The sequence below is a fragment of the Lissotriton vulgaris genome, chromosome 2_1 (assembly GCF_964263255.1).
Source record: "Lissotriton vulgaris chromosome 2_1, aLisVul1.2, whole genome shotgun sequence".
In the NCBI taxonomy this organism is placed as follows: domain Eukaryota; kingdom Metazoa; phylum Chordata; class Amphibia; order Caudata; family Salamandridae; genus Lissotriton; species Lissotriton vulgaris.
Window position 1 is genome coordinate 453252456 of NC_141687.1, and position 19411 is coordinate 453271866.

Genomic DNA, 19411 nt, shown 5'->3' on the forward strand with positions numbered 1-19411 from the left:
TTTTCATTTATGCAATTACTTAAAATGTGCTCTTTCATAAACAGACTATGAAGCTCAATATAGTCATGCACTTCACTTTCAGTTAACCATCCTATTTATTCTTTTCACTGAGTAGTCCATGAAGTTAACCAGGACTGACAAGGTTTTTTGATTCCCCCTCAATCTAATTCTATATTCCTCAGTGGTGGGTCCAAAGCCATCAGTCTGAGTACGCTTAATGAGATCATAGGACTCAGCATCTGTCCCAGTAAGTGTCAGTAGTACATCCCTGTGCTTACGAGTGAACAGCTCCCAAAGCAATGCTCCCCAGTGTGACTTCTTCACATTTCTTCATGCACAGGCCCTCTCAAAGACTGTGTGCCATTTTGTGATGTCATCACCTTTCTCATACTTGGGGACAATCTCTTTGGGGATTTTAGGGTGAAAAGAGTACTCTCTGTTCCTAGGCATTATGTTGCTGCCACCATTTATGGGTGCTAGGCCCATATCAGCTCTTTTCCTTTCTATAGCCAGGAGTTCACCTTGCTAAATTCAATTCAATTCAATTCAATTAATTTATATAGCGCGCTACATACCCAGAGGGTCACAAGGCGATTGCAGAAGGGTGGGGAATTACTTGTCGAATATCCAGGTTTTAAGTTGCTTTCTGAATGCTAGGTGGTTCTGAGTGAGGCGAAGGTGAATGGGAAGTGAGTTCCAGGTTTTAGCTGCCAGGTAGGAGAAGGATCTTCCTCCCATGGTGGTTTTGTTGATGCGAGGTACAGCAGCAAGGGCTTGGTTGGAAGAGCGTAGCTGGCGGGAGGGGGTGTAGAAGGAAAGTCGTGTGTTGAGGCATTCGGGTCCAAGTTCGTAAAGTGCTTTGTGTGCGTGGGTTAGGAGGCAGAATGTTATCCTCTTATTGACAGGGAGCCAGTGGAGGTTTTTCAGGTGACCAGAAATGTGGTCTTTACGCTGGATGTCTAGTATGAGTCTGGATGATGCGTTCTGGATGCGTTGGAGTTTTTTCTGAAGTTTTGCGGTGGTACCGGCGTATAGGGTGTTTCCGTAGTCCAGGCGGCTTGTAATCAGTGCGTGGGTGACCGTTTTTCTAGTTTCGGTGGGGATCCATCGAAATGTTTTTTTGAGCATGCGAAGAATGTTGAAACAAGATGATGAAACGGCGTTGACTTGTCTGGTCATCGAGAGTGAGGAGTCCAGGATGACGCCCAGGTTCCGTGCGTGGTCCGTCGGGATGGGTGCTTTTCCAAGGGCCTCAGGCCACCAAGAGTCGTCCCAGGCGGAGGGGGAGGTACCTAAGATGAGGACTTCTGTTTTGTCTGAATTCAGTTTTAGACAGCTGTGCTTCATCCATTCGGCTACTTCTTTCATTCCTTCATGTAGGTTGGTTTTGGCGGTGTTAGGGTCTTTGGTGAGTGAGAGGATCAGTTGAGTGTCATCAGCGTAGGAGATGATGTTGAGGTTGTGATGGCGTGCGATGGCCGCGAGGGGGCTCATGTATACGTTGAAGAGGGTGGGGCTGAGTGAAGATCCTTGTGGCACGCCGCAAATGACTACAGTGGCCTCTGATTTGAATGGTGGGAGGCGGACTCTCTGAGTTCTTCCGGCCAGGAACGAGGAGATCCATTCCAGTGCTTTTCCTTGGATTCCGATGTTTCTGAGGCATTGTAACAGGGTGCTATGACAAACTGTGTCAAAGGCTGCGGAGAGGTCAAGGAGGATGAGGGCGACTGTGTCTCTATTGTCCAGTAGAGTTCGAATGTCGTCTGTTGCTGCGATGAGTGCGGTCTCAGTGCTGTGTTTGGCTCGGAAGCCGGACTGTGAGGAGTCGAGGGATTTGTTTGTTTCAAGGAAGGCGGCGAGCTGGTTATTGACAGCTTTCTCGATGACTTTGGCAGGGAATGGGAGGAGCGAGATGGGGCGGTAGTTTTTGAGTTTTGAGTTTGGTGGGGTCAGCTGTGGGTTTTTTCAGAAGGGGGCTGAGTTCGGCGTGTTTCCAGCTTTCCGGGAAGGTGGCGGAGTTGAGGGAGCAGTTGATGACGTCTCGGAGGTGTGGTGCTATGATGGAATCTGCTTTGTTGAAGATGTGGTGAGGGCATGGGTCTGTGGGGGATCCTGAGTGGATGGAGTTCATCAGGCGGATGGTGTCCTCAGTGGAGATTGGGTTCCAGTCATTAAGGATGTTCAAGGGGGGTGAAGGTACGGCAGAAGGTTGGGTGGGTTGGACTCCGGGTTGGTTGTCGAAGCTGTTGTGGATGTCTGCGATTTTGTCGTGGAAGAACGAAGCTAGGGAGTCGCAAAGTGCTTGAGAGGGAGTGACGTCGTTGGAATTGGCAGTGGGGTTGGTAAACTCTTTGACGATGTTGAATAATTCCTTGCTGTTGTGGGCGTTGTTGTCTAGTCGGTCTTTGAATGCAGCTTTCTTGGCAGTCCGGATCAGTTGGTGGTGTATGCGGGTGGCGTTTTTGAAGGCGTCCCTGGTGCTGGTGTTTGGGTCTTTTTTCCAGGCCTTCTCAAGGGAGCGACAGAGTTTTTTGGATTTCTTAAGATCATCGTTGAGCCAGGGGGCGTTTTTGCTGCCTAGTTTGATTTGATGTTTTTTCAGAGGTGCTAGGTTGTCGGCACTGTTGGTTAGCCATTGAGTGAGGTTAATGGCTGCTTGTTTGGGGTTCGAAGAGTGAGCAGGGGGGTTTTGAAGAAGCGATGTGGAGATCTGGTCGATGGTGATTTTGTTCCAGTTTCTTCGCAGAGTAGGTTGAGGATGGTTGTGGGTTGTGGTCTTTTTGTAGACTAAGTGAACGCAGCTGTGGTCCGTCCAATGGAGAACTGTGGTGTGATTGAAGGAGATATGTTTGTTGGAGGTGAAGATAGGGTCGAGTGTGTGATCTGCGTAGTGAGTGGGGGTATTAACAAGTTGTTTGAGTCCGAGGTTGGCGAGATTGTCCAGAAGGGTGGTGGTGTTGTTGTCGTTACTTTTTTCCAGGTGAAAATTGAGGTCTCCCAATAGAATGTAGTCCTCGGAGGGGAGGGCGTGTGGGGTGATAAAGTTAGTGATGTCTTCACTGAATTGTGCACGGGGTCCTGGTGGCCTGTAGAGGAGGGTGCCTCTGAGTGTGGTCTTGGGGTCGGTGTGGATCTGGAAGTGAAGGTGTTCGGCGCTGGCGAGGTTGACGTCTGAGCTGGTTGAGATGCGGATGGAATTCTTATGGACGATGGCGATGCCTCCTCCTGTTTGGTTGGTGCAGTCTTTCCGGATGATCTTGTAGCCTTCCGGGATGGCGATGGTGATGTCTGGGGCTGAGGAGGCGTTCATCCATGTTTCTGTTAGGAAGGCGACGTCCGGAGAGATGGTGTCTAGTAGATTCCAAAGGTCGATGGCATGTCTGTGGACCGAGCGGGTGTTGAGCAGGATGCATTTTAGGTGGTTGGTGTCGGATCTCTGTTTGGTGTTAGTGGATGAGGAGTTGGTCTTGGTGCCGTCATACTTGCAGGAGTTGCATGTGAAGGGTCCATGGGTGTGTCCAGGAGCGGCTTGGGCGCAGTTGGGGAGTCGACCGAGGTTTAGGACTCAGAGGGTGGAGGCGTCGTATGTAATGCGGGTGGGGTGGGTGGGACGGGGGCCAGGGGGTCTGGGGCTGGGCGCGGGCTTGGCGCGGACGGGCGTAGACAGGGTTACCTTTGGCGCACCTTCGGCGCAACTGGGGCGCGACCGCTGCGCGTGGACGCTGCGCGTAAAAGCATCTGTCATATATAGATAGTGGAGGGGGGAGGGGCAAGGGAGGAGCAGCCGGGAGGCGGTGCGGGGCTGATAGGCGAGGCTAAACAACAACAACAAGTAAACACACAAAATGGCAGTGATCCAAAGAGCGCAGGACGAGATGGGGTACGGCGCTACAGTTATCAAACAAATAGAAGTGTTAACCAAGTCTGCTAATAGGCGCTACAAAGAGCAGAGCGTGCACAGCGAGGTTTTAAACGATACCAGCATAAGCAGGCTGATGTGCAGGGAGCAACGAGGGGAGCGACCGCTTCGCCGAGGCTCAGGACGGTCACTCCTCAGTGAGGCTGTCCTCAATGCTGTTTGGGGTGTCTGACCCAGATGTGTGAGAGCTAGGTACCCGTAGCACTACTTTTAGAAAGATGGGCGCAGGGACCACATCTTATGTAGCTAGGTGAGGGATTTGGGAAATGTCATATGTCCCACTATTTTCTTCATCTAGGAGGAGGTCTTCCTCTTCAGAAGGGTGTTCCTGGAGCTTGGTATGAATGTAACCAGTTTTAATGTTTTTAAGTCTACAGAATTAAAAACACTGTTTGTGATGAAGAAATTAGAAGTTAACTTTTGAAGTACATAGAATTCTGGGACTTGTAGTGTGATAGATAACATTAAACACATGAAAGTCCAATTCACCAAGAATATTTGCACAGACTTGAAGTGACTCCCATAGTCACATTTGCTGTTCATATTAGACATGTGTCAAATAAAGCTGCTGTTCAATCTGGTGCCATATTAAGGTCATTATTCACAGGCAGCCTATGCAACATTTGGGTGCTGCATGGTATAAAGGACGTCCTTCTCAAGTGGTGTGAGATGGACAGTAGGTTCAGTTTGCCTCTATCCTGGTGAACCTCTCCTTCACCCTTCTCCTCTCATCCTGTCACTTCTTTTTTGATGTCTGGGCTGGTCCAGATATCCTCTTCCAATGCACTGACTGCATTAGCCAACTGCTGCCAGAGGGCTGCCTTCTGTGTTGCACTGTTGAGGAATGAAGGCATACCAAGTAGTTTTTAAGTAGTTCCCCACAACAAATTTGCTAATCATCTCAGTCTCCTCCACTGTGAAGTTCTTCTTTCTCCTAACATTTAGCATGTTGCTGCTTGGCAGTTGGCAAGGACAAGCGCAGAGCAGGCAAGTGACATATGTGTGTGGAAAAAATAGAGACTTGTGTGTGGGCTGCTTTTATGTAGTTTGCAGTGCATGGGTTACAGGTGGCCTAAATTGTCAACAGGTGTGTGTAATTGAACTTTCTCCACCCGAGTATGGACAGTGCACCCAGAGTGCAGAGATTCCACATTTGGGAAGGAGATCCAGCCCAGAGTGTGGAAACTCCACCGAGTGCAGAACCTCCTAACCCAAGTGCGGACCCTCCGCAGTCGTACAGATACTACTCGTAAGCCCTTCTAACTTTACCTTAGTGAACCTGGCCCTGAATGTGCAAGGTTAGACATTCATTTTTAAGAAGAATGAGTCAAGGCCTAGCTTTGGCCTAGCCTACATAATCCAAGAAATGGAAATTTTACAGGCCATATCAAAATTGTTTCAAAGGCAATAAAATCACAAAGGTATACATTTGTGACTTTGAGTGTGGATCCATATTCTGCTTATTGTTAATAATGCACAATTTTATAATAGTACAAATACCTTCTACAAATACAAAGCCACATTACTTATTGCTGCCATTATGGTGGTTACACATCCCTATAAACTGAGTCCTGGAATAACAAGTTCCTTTCTGTGTCTCTTCAAAACATCAGTTATCCAGATCTGCTGACAATAGCTTTGCAATCGACACACAGTAACAGGGCATCATGCAGGTGCCAAAACAAGACTCTGAGAATACACACATCATAATATGCCTGCCACGCCCATTACACATGTACAACACAGGTACCCATTTACCAACACATGGTTCACATCGATATCCAGAAGTGTTCATCTCAATGCCGTCATAAATCTTCCTAGTGGCCAAAACAGTAATATTCTACAAAATACCACTTCAGTTATTACAAACAATAGTGCTTCACATGCATCTGCCATTTTCAAAGGTATAACACCACTTACCATTGTACCCTACTACACACTTATCACTGCACCACAACACATACAAGACCAGACTACATCACATCATCATTTATTTCAGGATAACAATTTACAACACACTGGAAGTCCTTTACAGTTCACTCCACAAAATGTAGTGCCTCATTGCTTTTTCATACAAGACAGTTTAGCAACCCAAATAACACTCCAGTTCACCACACTGTTTCCTCATCATTGCATCCAACAAAACATTGCTATACACCTCCTAGTAAAAAGCATGAACACATACTTTAATGCAGTCAACACACTGAACATATAATAATACATTATCACACTGCACAACTTTCTGCCTAATATACCACAACACACCCAGTCCCAGTCTTCGAACACCAAACAACACAAACCATAGCACACGAAAAATCATATCAACTATATCTCTATACCTCTATAAATATATCTCTAATACCACATTATAAGACATATGGTCGTTCTTTGGTTTAGTTAATGTTTATTAGATGACATGAAAGTGGAGTATAGTTTGTAGTCCATGTTAATTGGGTAAGCTAATCAACATTGTTGGCCATTGTATTAGAATAGGTGATTTGACATTCTTGGGCATGCAGTCTTCCTTTCCAGATAGACCCACAGTTGGTTACGTACCACATGATATACTCGTAAAAAGCAAAATGGCAACCACTTCGTTCTCCATATGTATTCACAATGTCTGTAATGTGGACAGTTGTCACTGCTGGTATGCTTGGCTGCCATGACTCCAAAGTGGTGCTTGCATACCATTTTCATGCAGTATCAATATTCACTGACAAGTACTAATACCATTTTGAAACAGTCCGCAGCTATGAAAGTAGCTAAGTTGCATGTTAGGAATGAAAAATATTTGTGGTCCTAAAAGATTATACAATATTTTCAACTTTTGCTAGTGGATCCAAAAATTGGCATCCACAGAACAACCCAGGGAGCACATTAGCTCACACAAAATTCCACCAAAAGAAAATAATGTATGCTTGACAAAATTCCTTTAGTGAGGGCAAAATGACAACATTTCTTATTCTTTGACTAAGGACTTAGATTTGGCCCTTGCCAATGATGTTTTTCTGCAATAATTTAAATTTTGTCTTGGAACTAGTGTTAGAGACTAACAGGTACATGCATCAAAGGATTTTGCGATCGCAAACGGTGCGAATCGCAAAAATCGGCCGTTTGCGATCGCAAAATCCTCTTTTGGAATGCATGAAGGTTCAAGGCCCTCGCAATTTAAGGAATCGCAAATATTTGCGATTTTTCAAATTGCAATTGCATTTAAGGAATCGCATTTTGCGATTCCTTAAATGCAATGCAAGAAACATTTAAAAATTGTGATTTCGCAATGAAGGGGAGCAAATTACCATGAGGTTGGCCCTCATGGTAATTTGCGAAAAATCTTTAAAATGCAATTTTGTGCATTTTTCTAACTGTCATGTTGTGCACACACATGCCCTTAGGGCATGTGTGTGCACAACATATGTGCATAGATTGATTTCAGGGGTGCAACAGGGTGTCCTTTGGACACCCCTGCACCCTTGAAATCGCCATCTCAATTTGCGATTAGCTAATTGCGATTCGCAAATTGAGATTGTCGTCCCATTCATTCCTATGGGCCTTTTGGCCCATAGGAATCAACGAAAAGGGATTCCTTAATTGCGATTCGCAAAGTGTGAATCGCAATTAAGGAATTATAAGGAATCGCTAAATAAATTGCGATTTTTTTAATGCATTGCCGTTTGCGATTCCTTAATTGCGATTCCTTAATTTTCGCAATTAAGGAATCGCAAACGGCCGCAATGATGCATGTACCCGTAAGGCCCATACTCTCCATGATCAGGATTCATGAACAGTGTTTCAGATAATGTATCGTATTACTCCAGTAGTACTATTTACTTATTACAGAATGCAATTAAAAGGTGGGGATTGCCATCTCTACCTCGCTACTCTTTTCTGTATAAAGATCTACACCATGATAGAGATTTCCACACACTGAGGTATATGTTTTTTGTAGTAAATGTCGGAGTGAGAGGTGGGAGTGGTGAGCAAATAGTAAATCATTATTACAAAATGAGTTAATTTGAGGGGAAATTATACAAGGTTTTAGGGAGGGACATGCTAATACAAAGCACACCCCCACAAAAGAGTACAACCATTGCAAATTCACAAAATACATTTCTAAATGTAGTGAAGCCCTAATAGTGTGAAAACAGGATAAATGTACTCCAGCCCAGCTTCAGAGTAAGTCATGCACTACACTTGGACAATCACTGATGCTGCATCACATTCCGATAGAAAACAATATAATTTCCCATAGAGATAAATAAGGATAAATAATGATAATTACGCACTTATATAGCGCACGACTCCCAGGAGGCATCTCGGCACTTGTATGAATACCGCCGAGGAACACTTCCTGGCCTTTCCCTGTGAGGAGCCCACTCCTGGGCACCCCCAAGGTGAAGTCAGGCATCCTCAGTGTTGTTGGGGCCGTTGTAGAGATTAAGCAAGCTATTGCCCAGAGGTGCAGAGTGGGGCTCATGATCAGAATAGGCACCGAGGCGAGAATTATCAGGTCCGAGGAAATTGAGCCCGAGACCCGCCGAGGCAGGAATTGAACCCTGGTCCCAGCCAGACTACTGCATCAAGGTCTGCCGCTCTAACCATTGAGCCACACTTCTCTGAAATGTATTTCAAATGAATTAATGATTCATTAATTCAATGAATTCAACAGTTGAAATATTAAGTATCATTAATTACATATACATAACTTTTAAACCTATTTACTACAATTTAAGCAAAAATATAAAATAAAAATGTTAGTGAGGGTGGGTAATTTTATTTTTTAAATAAATGAATATAGCCAAATTATTTTAGAATTTAATACAAATTTCATGGAGGAAATAAAAAATGTGTCTTAACCATTTAGGTTATTATTTCCAGGATAATATTACTTATTCAAGGTGACTGTATGTGTAGATTTTACCTTTAGAAATTAACTCTTTTTTTAGTGCATTTCGTTATTATTACACTCTAATAGAGTTCCATATTTCCAATAGTAAGATCTCTGTAACTTTAAACTCAAATATGCTGTTGAAGGAAGCTCCACAGCCTTGTTTTAGGGGGTGGAGTCATGTACATCTACACATAGATGTAACTCTCCATGCAGAAACCGTGATAGCAAAAAAGTGGAGCGTTACTTCTAGGTGTAGGAGTAGATCTGCACATGAGTAGATTTCCACATGTAGATTTACCTTTGGGAGTAGGGCCCTAAATTGGTGGGTGTGGATTAGTGGCTGTTGTGTTCCATATGTGCCATGGTCACATATTTAGCTTCAGTCTGATCTTGCTTCTTACTTTGTTGCTCGGATATGAATTTACCTTACAGAAATGAAAAGACAAGAGGATTTTGGCAAAACAGAAACAAGATGGTTTGATTAAATGCAGTAATCAGGGGAGTATTGACAGAGTTGTGTCCGAAGAAAATCTCTCGCTCTACAGAGTTTTGGCGGACGATTTATACATCTCTTGAGGTACAATAAAATGATTCTGCATTCTTGGAAAATCATTTTAGTAGTAAATAACAAGTACAGTCATCTGATAAGGGGACACAGGTGGCTTTCGACCTTGGCGAGAGCAAGTGTGGGCCAGTGTGTATATGTCCAGATGTTCGGTGTGTAGAACATGTGATCACTATGCGTGCACGACGTACAACGTAGAGGTCTTCATGGATGAGGATGAGGAGGAGAGAGAGACCATGGTGAGGAGAAGGCAGCCCAGAAACACCCCAGCATGTAAGTGCATTTTTTTTCATAATTAAATTAGGGAGGGTGGAGGGGCCGGCTATCTCCGCTCCGCAATGGAGTTGTAGATTTGCCTGAACTCTGCTTTCTCAATGCAAAACTCTGTAAAATCCGGTGGCGGAGGTAAGTCCTATCCCCACCCTCCTCCCTCCCCCCTCCCTGGGTTAGTTTTCAGCCCTGTTCTAAATTGTATTAGATCATCAATGGATGTCAAGATCACTGGCAAATCTTTCCACAGTCGAGCTGCTGCAATCATGAATGCCTGTCCTCCAAGCCTAGTTGTCTTAATTCTGACAACTCTGGCCACCTTGACAGAGGAGTAGCGTAAACTCCTGTTGGGGGCATACCATTTACATTTATTTTGCTGAGAAATTGGTCCAGTGCCATGTAGTGATTTAAAGACAATACACATAGACTTGAACATGATTCATTGCAGTATTGCTAACCAGTATAGGTCAGCTATAGATTGGGTTACAGAGTATCTTCTCTGCCTTTCCAAGGCCATTTTGGCTGCAACTTCTTGAACTCTCATAAGTCTCTTAATCAAAGGGTTTGGGGCACCTAACAATAAGGCGTTGCAAGAGTCCAGTTCTACTTAAAATGACACTCTGCACCATCAGTGCTCTAGAGGAGATAGGGAGCAGTGGAAGAATCTTTCTAAGCGCTCTAATTAAGGAAAAAAAAATCCCTACCGTCTTGTAGACATCATCTTCCAAAGTAAACTTCCTATTCAGAGTTACTCCCCGGCTCTTGACCGCCTCTGAAGGGATCAAAACCTTGTCGAAAGATCCTGCCTAAAACTTAGGTGGAAATGAGACTGGACCCTGGACACTGGATAACACCTGATCTCTGTCTAGTCTCTATTAAACTGCAGTGAATTGGATTTGATGTATGCTGTAATCCCCTTCACGCTTTCATGGAATGTGTCAAGTAGCGTTGTTTGATCCCCATTCAATGATAGAATTAGTTTGGTATCATCAGCGTAATTGACCACCTCAACTTTATGTGATTTGATATGTGAGATCAGTGGGCTCATTTAAATATTAAAGAGTATGGGACTGATTGAAAACCTTTTTGGAACTCCATATTTATTTGCCCTGAATTCTGAACAGAACGGAGGAAGGGATTCAGCCTGCTATCTATCAGACAGATAAGATTGTAGCCACTTTGCCACCACAACCCAAATTCCAATTGAGAGTAGCACGTTCAAAAGAACATTGTGACTGACCTATCTAACGCGGCAGATAAGTCCAACGGGATCAATACCACTGTATGATTCTTATCTATCATAATGTAAACAACAAGGACCCCCTGTTAGGAAAATCAATTTGTGGTACAGGGAAATAAACAGTGTAAATGAAATGGCATAATATCAACACGAAAAGAGGGAGAAATTGTATGAAGGGCACACAACCAAATAATTAAAAAACTGGATTTCATTTATTATGTATATACTTATTCACATTAAAAACACTTGATCAAAAAGCATAATAAAACAACAATTACACAAACAACACAGTTGAACAATAATCATATACTTATATCACAATTACATAAAAAATTCATATAACGGTGGCAAACAATGTTATTCGACGCGCGTTTCGGCGTTGTTGGAAACGCCTTCTTCAGGAGCCACAATAATGTCAAGGTGTCTATGACGCAAGTGAAACAGACACTATTTATCCTTCTTATTATATCAATGTCCGTACATTCAAATCGTGGTAATTCTTTGCTAACAAGATATGTTTCATAGACCTCTTCGGATATGGGAGAAACTATCTCGTTTAATCTGAGCGAGTAGCTTTCATGTCTCAAAGTGATAAAACAATGCAGAGAGTAATACTTTTTGTTCAAACACCCACACAAACTGGCATCAAGGCATTGAAGTCTTGTATTAGTCCAGTTCCAAACGATAGTAAACAAGGTTCATGGCGGTACAAAAGCACAGATAGCGTGCTAATTCTTTTTTTCTGGGGGTGCGTTTAGGGAAGACGACTCGTGATCCCTTTCTTCATTTATGAACTGGATGGAAATGTAACTCCACGCCGAGACTTAATTTCGTTAATATGAGTTCGGGTCCGTGTGCATCAACCTGCGGGAGCCGCGCTAAAGATGTCTGCTGGCGTCCCGCAGCCGTTTCCCATCGCTACTCGCTCAGATTAAACGAGATAGTTTCTCCCATATCCGAAGAGGTCTATGCAACATATCTTGTTAGCAAAGAATTACCACGATTTGAATGTACCGACATTGATATAATAAGAAGGATAAATAGTGTCTGTTTCACTTGCGTCATAGACACCTTGAAATTATTGTGGCTCCTGAAGAAGGCGTTTCCAACAACGCCGAAACGCGCGTCGAATAACATTGTTTGCCACCGTTATATGAATTTTTTATGTAATTGTGATATAAGTATATGATTATTGTTCAATTGTGTTGTTTGTGTAATTGTTGTTTAATGATGCTTTTTGATCAAGTGTTTTTAATGTGAATAAGTATATACATAATAAATGAAATTCAGTTTTTTAATTATTTGGTTGTGTGCCCTTCATACAATTTCTCCCTCTTTTCGTGTTGATATTATTCCATTTCATTTACACTGATTCTTATCTATCTGCATTCTGAGTTTATCGATGGCGGTTGGCAGCAAAGTTTCCGTTCCATGACCCGGGCGAAAACCAAATTGCTCTTTCTCCCGAATCTCTGGGCATATTATCAAGGGGGTTTATCTCCGCTTTTTTGGCTTTAAAAGCCAAGAAAGCAGAGATAAAATGATCTCCCTATTACCTAGCTGTCGCTAACACCAGTTAGCAACAGCTAGTAGGAGACAGCGGCCAACTTGGGCCCCACTTTGCATGTCAGTGATATTTATCACTAATGACATGCAAAGTGGGCGTGCCAAGATGTTAGCGACTGGAAACAGTCGCTAACATCGCTATCTCCTATTACCAACTTTTGGAGATATTCGCGCTAAGCGCGAATATCTCCAAAAGCTAACACCTGCCCTGAGCAGTTCTTAGCCATGTTATCCAATGGGAGGTGGATAACATGGCTAAGAGCATTAGCTCGGTAATGCATGAATATCGCTGACTTTTCAGCGATATTCATGCATTGCGGCCGATTTTTATCGCGATAAAAATCGCCGCAGCTCAGCGGTAAATTTATGTCTCGTTCCTAAGCGATAAACATCGCTGCAGCTCGGCGATAAAAATATCGCCGCTAAACCAACATAGTGATAACTATGCTAGTTGTTGGTAATATGCCCCCTCGTTGCCTTCCAGATAATGAGGGAGTGTTTCTAACAAAAAGTTCCAAGATTTTCTCAGAATATGGAAAAGAGACATATTCACGCATGCTAATAACTTTTTGGTTTCGGCACCCTTTTGTGCCTAATGGTACAAATTTAAATCTTGTCAAATCTGAAGATAAACAATTATGAGATCTTTATCTTGGACAGCATGTTCATGAGTCTCTCTTAAACAGTAGCTATATCGTTCAAACATTTAGCATCAACAAAATCAGAAACATTGGGATACGCTTGAATATTATGTTGACAGCTAAAGCGTCGTCTTGCTTTTCACGAATCAGCATCATACAAACGAACGAACGCCTGCTAATTGTTGTTCAAACTAGGGGCATAGCCTTTCTTTCTTACTTCATCTTATACTCTTTGCTCTTTTTCGTAGCCACGTGACTAAGAGAGGGAATAATTTACACGAAGCTCTCAGGTCGGGCGCTCATCCATTCCTCTCATCCGGATGAGCCCGACATGACTCGATGAAAGGTTCAGGGCAGCGCGTGACGAGAAACAATATACATCTGCGGTGAGTCGGCAGAACCTAAAAGGAACCCCACTCTTTTTTTCTCTTACTGCTAAAACGTCTTGAAAACTGTATTATTGCATAACAGTCATTGTCAGCCAATGTCAGTAGTAAGTAGGAAAAGTTTGTTTTTCAGCAAGATTCTCAGACGCGTGAGTCACCAGACATGTTCACAAAGAACTTCAGGAGGTCAATTAGTAATCAAATTGAAGGAAAAATGGCGCGTCAGCTTGGAAATTGCTGGGTAGTGTGGAAACATGTTCGTATTGTCTGGTGTGTGGTGAATGTCCAAAGATACATTATTCATGAAATACACAGAGAGCAGTTAGTGAGTTTTAAGATTTTTTTGTTCAATTAAAATTCATATACATATGTTATAGCCTAGATTACCGAGAGGCTGCATTTGTATTTTGATAGCATCAAATGAAGAGACATTCATGCTCCTCTAAAAATTACAAATAAGTACATCTGGAAAAAAAGAAACCATAATCCTATATCATCAGGAGTCGACTGTAAGCCTTGCGCCAGTGAGTGAGCGAGCTATTTTGTACTTGCGACAGGGCAATTTTTGACCCACATTTTCTTTGAGTGCTACAGGAAAAATGTAATATTGGCTTGGTGCAAAATGTCATTTCTGCACCAATAGGTCAGTGCAAAATGTCAATTTGCACTTGTCAGTAACTTTACATTCAGGCGTAAATTGCCCAATCATTAGAGGAAAAAAAGGCTCATTCTTGGGTGCGAATGGTTATATTACTTTTCCATGGAAAAAGAGGATAATCATCTATCAATGCCCCTATTCTTGCACATTTATTCAATTCTTGAATTAAGGTGGAAACTAAGCAGCGATTTATTCTCAGTATTTTGTAACACTAGTTTTTATTGATCGATTTTTCAGTACACATTTCATAAAGACTATTAACATTACTAACATAACGTAACATTAGGTGTATTTGTAAAACGCTCGTTCACCCAGAAGGGTATCTTGGCGCTAAATTACAGATGTCTATGAAACATGCAATGCATGGAATCTATATTGATCAGCAACACCGAATCTGGGACGTGCAAGCACAAAAGCCAGACTATGAATTTAAGTTTTGAAAAGTCGCAAAGGGCCACCAACAGCTAAGTGCCCTGTATCTGTTAGATGCAAATTGGGAACACAAATACCCCGCTCACACAACGTAAACAATTCCTGCAGCATACCTACATTATATTGTCTTGCCTGAAACAGTTCCTATGAGACATAAGGAGCAGTAGGAGAAAGGACCATCTGGATTCACAGTTTTATGCCTATTTTTCTAATTTACTCTTCGCGGTCATATCAATTTAAACCAAATCGTGTTTCTTTTAACAACAGGCTTTTCAGTGCTGTAAAATTGATACAGATACAAATAAAGGAAACCTCGCAAGATGATAAAACGAATTTGTTAAATGTGTTCCGTATGTTCATTATGATAAACATGGATCACGGAAAAGGTGTGTAAATGATGAAGAGAATATGCCATAAGACAAGAAGGAATTTATTAAAACACACTTGGAAAAGAAAAAGTACAAACCTCCAAACGATGAGTGCACTTTGCTGGAATAAGACCACAGCAAAGTTCTCAGTCTATCCCCAGAGAGTAAGTGATCTAAGTAACTAGAACAGCTGCCGCAATAAAACTTAGATTCTCGGTACAGAAACTCTGATACTGTGGCCCAAATTGATTGCACTGATTGTAACTGGTAAGCTTGGTGGTAAACCTGGTGATACAACCTGCACAAAAGCATCAATAAAATGGAAAGAAACCTACAGATCAGTAAGAGCAATTTAGTCGTTAATGAAAGATCCCATATCTGATCTTGTCTTACCACGTTTCAATTACCTCTAAGCTTAGCAGATACATGGGCATGCTTTTAACTGTAAGGTTAGCGCTTTCAATTTCTCCCTCGTGCTCTTTACTGGTGAAGGCAGGTATGCCTACAGGTATGAAGCTGCCCACGTCAAATGCAGAGTGGCTATTTTGGCTGCCAGGGGTTTAGCGCTTTATTCTCTTGCCCTTCTGCATACCCCCCATGACTAACCGTTTTAGGGGGTGGGGGGATCTACTTTATGGGAAGAGGGCCAAAGTCCACCATTCCCACTAGACATGCACTTCCAGGGTGTGGTGGGCACTAGGGGGGAGGGGAAAGGAGTTTTAAATACCTGGTGCCCCTGGCCCTCATCCTCTTTCTGTGGCAATTCTACATGAATGATTGTCTGCATGTAAGAAACAGATATCATACCTGTCAAAATACTGACACCAATCTTGACAGGTTAATTTTAAGGGTAACCCAGCTAATTTCCCAGATGCTAGCTTGGTAGCTGTATTTCAGACTGCATGTGCCCGGTCATTGGCTATGGAGGTAGCTGGGTTACTGCCCTCATTAGGATCAGGTAACGTGGTAATAGTGATAATACTTTTTCTAACACTTACTTGGTAGCAAGGCCAATGTTGTGCCTTACTGGATGTAAAAGATTAAGGTATTTGCACTAGACTAGCTGGCCATGCAAGGGAGGGACTGAGTTAATACCCTCCTTAAAATTAGAATACAAGGTAGTGGTGATAAAATCCCCCTACATTCACTGGTTCTTGGTTGGTAGCAATACCATTACTCCACCTAATTGTATTTGTCAATTTAGAGGAGTCATACTGAAAAGGGGGGCCCTCGGCCCCCGCCCGCATGGCGGCGCAGCGACCCCCTCTCGCCTTGACTCCTGGTGGTGGGGGCGTGACCTCCTGGCGTCCAGTGACGACGCGGGGGGTGCGCGCCGCACCACCGTCTGGCTGGTGCCCGACCCTGACCCGGAAGGCGTTGTGCAGACTTCCGGGTCGGGGGGGCGGGCGGCTGGGGGTGGGGGGATGGGGCGTGCCGCCCCCTCCTCGCGATCCTAGGATAAAGGAGGGGGGAGCGCTCAGGTGGCCCCTTGTCGCCTGGACGCTCCCCCACACTGGTCGTGCCCCGCGCTCGGGGCCTCCTAATTTTCTCTTTTTCTCCCTTGCAGGTCTTCGGTGGTGTAAAGCTTCGTCGATGGAAGGGGCGGCGCAGTTGGAGCGGGACGCGCAGCGCGGGAAGAGTCAGGAGATGCAGAAAGTGTTGGTGGAGCGTCGGAGTGAGGTCTCGGCGAGGAGTGTGGACTGGACGGGCAGCTCCGACCAGGACGTTCAACGCGCACAGGGGATGTCTTTACACGATGAGGCAACTTGTGGCGTAATGTAGGCGAAGGGGCTTGGTGTTAAAAAGCGCCTGTTTAGTAATCCTTCCGAGGTCGGTCAAATGGGTACCAATACCAGGCGAAATTTGTTCTCCTCCAATTTCTCTCCACTCGCTGGAAATGCAGAGTTTCCTTTATAGAATAGAACAGAGTGTTAAAGTCGGGGATGGAAGAGGATGAAATTGGGAAGTTTACTTATGGAGAGAACTGAGAGATGTCCTGTGTGCAGACACCAGTGTCTGATGATTGAATACATTTAAATAATGCCTCTAGACAGAAGATGTTTATCTGTGCCTCAGTGGCCTAATGGATAAGGCAGGCCTCCTAAGCCAGGGCAACAGGGATAACAACTTCCGAAATGAATGTAAAGGAGAAACAGCCTACAGTTGGGGGCCGCTCAATCTCTGAATCGAGGCAGGGTCGCGCCTGGTTAGTGCTTGGATGGGAGACCACCTGGGAAGACTAGGCGCTTAAGGCATTTAACGAATTGCACAGCGCTCACGCACATAAGCGGACCGGGCATAGTCTTAATTTATTTACGGGGCGGCCTCATTGAGGAGGGGAACAGGCGCGCCATTTGGACGTGATATAAGGAGAACCTGCCAGCACTATTTCCAAGTAAGCCGTGCGGTGCTTTGTTAGTGCAAGGGTATGAACGTGAATCCGCCATGTTGGAATGTGATTACCTCGCACGGAGGCAAGCGCCTGTGTTTGGATGTAGGCAATCTCCAGTTATATCAATGCACGGGGTCGCTTAAGAACAAACCAAAGTGAGAAAATGCCAGCAATGCGTCAAACAAAATGTCTATTTGTATTCAATGCTACTGTTAATTGTGTGCCGCTGTTAATTACATTAGAATTTTGACAAGTATGTTTCAGATCTCCTACATTTTGCCAGTTTAGTCAATCAATCAATCAAAAACATTTATAGAGCGCACTACCTACCCGTAGGGTCTCAAGGCTCTTGGGGGGGGGGGGGGTGCCGCTACTGCTCGAACAGCCAGGTCTTGAGCTTCTTCCTGAAGGAGAGGTGGTCTTGGGTCAGGCGCAGGTCGGCCGGGAGGGAGTTCCAGGTCTTGGCGGCCAGGTAGGAGAAGGACCTTCCTCCTGCGGTGGCTCTACGGATGCGTGGGACGGTGGCGAGGGCGTGGCTGGCAGATCGGAGGTGGCGTTTGGGAGCGTAGAAGTTGATGCGGTTGTTGAGGTAGCTCGGGCCTTGATCGTGGAGAGCTTTGTGTGCATGGGTAAGGAGGCGGAAGGTGATTCTCTTGTTGACCGGGAGCCAGTGCAGGTCTCTTAGGTGTCCGGAGATGTGGCTGTGTCGTGGGATGTCGAGGATGAGTCTGGCTGAGGCGTTAAGGATGCGCTGGAGTCTCTTCTGGATCTTGGTGGTGGTTCCGGCGTAGAGTGCGTTGCCGTAGTCCAGTCGGCTGGTGACGAGGGCCTGGGTGATGGTCTTCCTGGTCTCCGTGGTGATCCACCAGAAGATCTTCCGAAGCATGCGCAGGATGTTGAAGCACGACGAGGAGACGGCGTTGACTTGCCTGGTCATGGAGAGGGAGGAGTCCAGGATGAAGCCCAGGTTGCGTGTGTGGTTCGTTGGTTTGGGTGCGGTGCCCAGGGCGGGGGGCCACCAGGAGTCGTCCCAGGCGGAGGGCGAGGAGCCCAGGATGAGGACCTCCGTCTTATCTGAGTTCAGTTTCAGGCGGCTCGTCGTCATCCACTCAGCTACCTCTTTCATCCCTTCGTGCAGGTTGGCTCTGGCGGCGGCGGGGTCGTTGGTCAGGGAGAGGATCAGCTGGGTGTCGTCGGCGTAGGAGATTATGTTGAGGTTGTGTTGGTGTGCGATGGCCGCGAGGGGGCTCATGTAGACGTTGAAGAGAGTAGGGCTCAGCAAGGATCCTTGAGGGACGCCGCAGATGACTTTGGTGGCCTCTGACTTGTACGGTGGTAGGCGGACTCTCTGTGTTCTTCCGTCGAGGAAGAAGACGATCCATTCCAGTGCCTTCTCCTGGATTCCGACGTTGCTGAGGCGCTGCACTAGGGTGCGGTGGCAGACCGTGTCGAAAGCCGCGGAAAGGTCTAGGAGGATGAGGGCCGCTGTTTCTCCGTTGTCCATCAGGGCTCGGATGTCGTCGGTGGCAGCGATGAGGGTGGTCTCGGTGCTGTGGTTGGCACGGAATCCGGACTGCGATGGGTCGAGGGATTCATTCGTCTCGAGGAAGGCGGCCAGCTGCTTGTTGACGGTCTTCTCGATGACTTTGGCTGGGAACGGGAGTAGAGAGATGGGGCGGTAATTCTTGAGTTCGCTGGGGTCTGCTGTAGGTTTCTTTAGTAGAGCGCTGAGTTCGGCGTGCTTCCAGCTCTCGGGGAAGGTGGCGGTGTCGAATGAGGTGTTGATGATGTCCCGCAGGTGGGGTGCGATGACAGTGTCGGCTTTGTTGAACACGTGGTGAGGGCAGGGGTCGGTCGGAGATCCGGAGTGGATGGAGTTCATCATGTGGACGGTGTCTTCGGTGTTGACCGGGGTCCAGGCGCGGAGGGTGGTGCTGGGTGGCGTTGCTGCGGTCGTGGCGTGCGTCGGTTGAGTGCTGAAGCTGTTGTGTATGTCCGCGATCTTGTTGTGGAAGTAGGAGGCGAGGGAGTTGCAGAGGTCTTGCGATGGGGTGATGTCGCCATTAATTACCATACATATACG